Source organism: Etheostoma spectabile, chromosome 23 (genome assembly GCF_008692095.1).
Source record: "Etheostoma spectabile isolate EspeVRDwgs_2016 chromosome 23, UIUC_Espe_1.0, whole genome shotgun sequence".
Taxonomy (NCBI): Eukaryota; Metazoa; Chordata; class Actinopteri; order Perciformes; family Percidae; genus Etheostoma; species Etheostoma spectabile.
Genome location: NC_045755.1, coordinates 12016291 through 12021945, shown reverse-complemented (window position 1 = coordinate 12021945; position 5655 = coordinate 12016291).

The following is a 5655-nucleotide window of genomic DNA, read 5'->3' as shown; positions in this document are numbered from 1 at the left end:
ATATATATATATATATATTCACATATATAAGTGGCCAAGATCTAAAGTGTATCGTAAAATGGTGGCTTAAAACTGGATACATACTGTAGTCAATTTATTTACTTATGGCAGACAACCACAACAATGGAGCACGTGCAAATGGAAATAGACCACATGTAACATTAATGGACTGTTATCTTTAATAAAATTACAGATTTCTCTGGGTTTGAACATTGTTGGAAACATTTAGGATAATGTGAGTACACAACTTAACAAAATATATAACATAGGTCTGGTCGTTTTTAGATATTTTAATGCGGAAAAGTTACATATTACACCTTTAACTGAGTACTTATTTCAGTATTAAAAGCTTGAACACTGACATGTAATGACATCTTCGGTTGTAAACTCTTGTTTCAAGAAACACTTAAAAAATATCACTTGGTATTATTTCTTTCTTGTTTTTAGGGGCGTTACCCATCTTCTACAGCCTATTTTTATTTTATTTTACAAACATACAGTTCATCGTACATATCAAATTCACGCAGAATTTACTAAATATGAGAAAACTTATCTTGACGTTATTTTTGAGTTGCAGTCTCAAAGCTTAAAAATCCTTTCATATATTTCCACATATATCTCCGTATGTTTCCTCCTTCATCTTCTCTTTGGTAGACTCAAAAAGGCAAACAGCTCATGGTTTTTACCTGGATTCCTCAGTCAGTGCTTGACCCAGGTCTGGTACAGTACGTTACGCTCGACCGCAATGCAGACTGTCCTTCAAAGAGTCACTGGAGCTTTGAGGCCGGGGTGTGCAGGGGAGGAACAGAGTCTTACCCCACCCTTCACCACCATCGGCCACTCACTCACTTACATGTCCTTGAGATTTCTGTCTACTAAGGACCAGAAGGCTGGTTTTGTCTCTGTGTTGTTTGTTTAGCTGGTGGACACTCTCAAGCAGTAGTTGGCAAGTCTAGAACCACCGGATCCATCTACCTCACCAGTGTGAGTTCTACCATTGCCAAACACCACCAGAGAGTCGCTGGGCTTCTTCAGACCCACGTGCGCCCAAAACATGGAGTCTCGGGATGTAGAGTGATTCAGATTGATACGAGAAAATCGCTGAGATGAGATGGCATCTGAATTGCTTAGCAAGAGGAGTTACCTTTAATGAAAAAATGGGTTTTATGAAATTGTTGGCTCTCTTGTGCTGATAACATGTCTTCAAAATCTGGGTCCACATCCACTGAAGTTTTTTTTTTACATAGTCAGATAATGAATACCAAATTACATGAAAGGACAACTGAAAGGAGAAAATGGCTAACAGAAGACAGTAAGGAGAATTCAGAGATCAATCATGAGCATTTTTAACTGAGACACCAAAATATGTGTGAATACAGAGAAGTTTACAATTCACGATTATGCAAAAGCGATGGAAGTCTGTCTTGTCCTATATTGGCACTACACATAATTGCTCAAAGTATATATACAGAAGCAAAAATGTGCTAGTGCCAAAATGGGCAAAGAAGAGAAGTGGCTGCATCCAAATGCAAGCAGCTGTTGTTATAGAGGCACAGCAGGATAGAGAGATGTCGAAGTACCCAGCGAGACGTGCGCAACTCAGCTCATGAAACCGCACCAGTGATTACATCACATTCACCCCACCCACAAGCACAGGAGAGGAGAGCCACAGCCAGTAAGCCGCTGTGGACGGACATCATCAAGTGGTTCTTTCTCTGCTCTGTTTATGGCCCTATGGTAATTCACTGATAGTGAGCTCTCACAGTGAATTCTACCAGTGCCATACACAGAACAGGAGTCAATATCACTCCAACACCTGGGCCAGCCAGTCAGCCTTTGAGGATAGTCAGCCCAGAGAAGCAAAGCTATATGCAAACTAGACCACCCGACCCTCATGAGGAGAGCAGAAACAACAGCCTGGTAAGAGAAAGTGGGAAAAGGAGGGAAGAGAGCAAGGGATGTGAAACAGGAAGAGGAGCATCCACATCCTTCAATATGTCCAGAGTGTTGCAGTGACGCAGCTTAACTCAAGATGCGCTGCACTGCAGGGGATTGAACCACGCGTTGAGTAACAGGTCAAAGGCTGTGTCTCAATGTGGGCAACTAAATATAAGTCCAGTCAATCCTAGGGGGAGAAAACATCCTCATCTAATGGCTCACTGCTAATCACTTGCACTGCCGTCCTTAGATTTCTAGGAAAGGGGAGTTAAGATTGACAGCGGTGACTGTTCTGCTATTGCATTATAACAATTACTATAAATTAGGCACTTATGACCCAGCAAGAAGGGATTTTAGAAAATCATTCCCCACACTGTACACCCTGCATCAAACCACTACACTTGCTATCTAGCAGATTTTTGTAATTCAAACAGTGAGGCTGTTTAATTTTCCTCTTTGCTTTGCAATTGCTCCCAGTAAAAAAATGACAAAACAGGAATAATCACATACAAAATTTCAAGTAGGATTTATGGGCAAACACTGGACGTGACTAATAATGCACATGTAAATGATTCTACATTAACAGCTACTATTTTGTTAGGACGCAATGAGGAAACAAACATTGTAAGACAACTTAAGGTTGGGCCCTTCTGGTTTATAGGTAATCTCTTTACAAGACGGCTCTGCCCTCCCCCTACACCCCCAAAGTGTGACACCCTAAACTTGACCTCTTAATTCGCTCCATAGATTAGCGTTGTAACATTGCCCTATCAATGTTCTTCGTAGCTGCACGATGGAGAAATACTACCACCTCAAGTCAGTGTAAAGCCAATTTAATCTTTGTAGGTTATGTCTATAGCAAGCTTTTGAAAATAAACATATCCCTATACAAGTCAAATTCACAGCCTGATAATAGGTTTTTGATGTCTAACCTGGTAACTATGTAAGGTCCATCAAAACTGGGTTGTGTTCTGGCTTGATGTTTTAAGGACTTACAGCAAGCAGTTGTGTTTTCTCTCCCATCTACGTAAAGCACACGTCCCAGAAAATGGCTCCCATCCAACCCAGACGTGGACATTGCAGCAAATCAACTAAAGCCACTTTCTCTTTCAATTCAGTTCAAAATAAACAGCCGAGCATGAATTTTAAGTCCACACAAATTATTGTAGACACTACTGCTGCTGAGTGATAACCTGCTGTCCACGTCCCGACCTTGGATGGGTTGTCAAAAGCATCTCTGCGCTGCAGATAATCCAAATCGGAGAGGCTATCCACCCTCAGACGCCCCACCCTTGCTTCAGCCATTACCTCGCTCACCCTGGGCCCTGCAGTGCACGGAGCTCCCATCGATTCCAGCGATCAAACTATGTACTAAGTGATTCCTCAGACGCCCAAATGGCTCCCTGAGCAAGACTCCCATTGCCATTTCCTGGAGAAATCAATACCACTAAAAAGCCAAGTCGAAGAGAACCTGCGTCCTTTAAAAGGTGTGCCCCTGTCTTGTTTTTTCCATATACCTTAATTAGTTAATAATGGAGCTTCATGAGATTTTGAAATATGTAAGAGTCTCTATGAACCATGGCAGTGGCACAGCAACTAAATGTGTTGCATACCACAAAAACATGTTACTTAACTGATTTTTGTCAATTACTCATTCTAAAAGATTACATAAATATAATTTCAAAGTGTTTGTCTATAGGCCTATTTTCTTTTTTTTATCCTTTTGTAAAAATTAATTTTGTTATGATAGTTATCTGGTCAACAGATGATATATAGTCATCTTGCTTTGATGTGTCTTCAAGGCCAGCTGTTACTAAATACACAACACATCTGCATTAGCCTACATAAAAACAGCCACCCTTTTTAATGAGGATGATTTAAAAAGGGATATAATCCATGTGAAAAGAAATGTTATTATTAAGGTTTGCACATTTTTAATAATTCTAGCTTCTATACACACGTTCAAGAGTTCATAATCACTCTTTAATGAACAATAGTAATAATATAACACATTTACAAAGGGAAAATGGAAAAATGTCATTCCATGTCAGAAAATTGCAGTAGGATTAAAGATTTTTAAAAAAAAGAAAGATTAAAAAGATAGTACCTACATCTACAGTGATGTTGACAACATTTTTTACTCATTATTAAGCAGCATGTGAATTTACTAACACGCTTTATTCGACTGTAATGTTAACATTGCATGGGCCGGGCTGCCTTTAGTCTTTGCCATCGTTAATTTAGCCTCAGAGAAGCTCCAAAGCCCCTTCAGTTAATCGCATTTGTCTGAATCGGGAGTCTACAAGTCCTCAACTTCACGGTTATTTCAGGAGGATTTATCGCTCCCCTAAATCCTGCAGCAAGACTCAAATGCTGCATCCGTCATGCAACCTGGAGTAGGCTGCTTGGCTGCACGCTCGGTTTAAAAAGAAATAGGCCTTTCGAACAAGATGAAAATCCTTTACAGACACTCATAATCTAATTTACAGATTCAGTTTAATGTTACTTTTGAATCTGTTATTATTCCTATTCTAAGAACTTACAGTTTAATTGCAGTTACCATCTTACTTAGCCTGTGTAAAATGTGTTTACTGTGTTTTCCAGCCTTATGATATTGTTTATTCTACATAAAGGATAGGCCTACCATTGTGACTATCCTCTGTTGATGTGCGTAAAAATGTATAAAACACCACATTTAGCAGGCTATTAAACCATCGGATTTAAACCTTGGTTCTCTTCAGTATTTGTTGCAGTTGGAGAAGCAGGTGTAATGTGATTAAGACGTACCAACAACCCCCAGCTTTATCGGAAACAATATTAAAATAGCTACAAGGTCGTTTGAAATAAAGGTATGGCGGACAATTTAACTTCGTAGCCCTGTATTTATTTTCTTTTTCATAGTAATAAGACCAATTTCAACCCGTTCGCACTATTTGTGTGTCAAGGCAGAATGATGCAAAAAAAAAAACACAGCATTCAATTTTTCATTCAAGTTGTTTTTATGGTTTTAAATTAGCTAAATCCCAGTAACTATAACCCTGTGGGACATTTCTTTCAGGATGAATGAGCTATGGCATCGAGTGTTAATCACAACGACATTTTCTTACTTTTAGAATTAAAAACGGATAGGCAACTTTTATGAAATTTCATCGGGCTGCTTTTTTTTTTCACGCGTAGCTCTCCCCTAATCCACAAACCCTATCACCGAATAGTCTTACTGGGGTAAAAGTGTAAAATATAAAAATGTAGTCCATACCTTCCTCCGTGTGCATCGCTGTGCGTCACACCTGAAGCTACAAAACTGCACTGAAGTCGAACCCATCAGACATTTTAGTCCTTAACCTATTATATCATTTAAAGAGTTCCACTATTGAAGTCGTGTTGAGGCAACACAAGCCTCCGGTCCGTGTTGCCCGCAGCAGGACTGCAGAATTACAATGAAACAAAAGAAATCCAAGCGGAGTTCTGAACTTCCTGAGTATCAAATGTCAATTTGAGCCCTGCGCTGCGCTTCTCTCTCTCTCTCTCTCTCTCCCTCTCCCTCTCTCTCCCTCTCTCTCTCTCTCTCTCTCTCTCTCAACTCATCCTCCTCCCTCCCTTTTACCTGCGCGTACAAACTGCACACTGGCAGAAAAAAGGTGCTCCGGACCGTGCACCTTTTTAAAGGCGCAGACACACAAAAAAGCTAGCTGGTTATGGGAGTAACACAACAGCCCT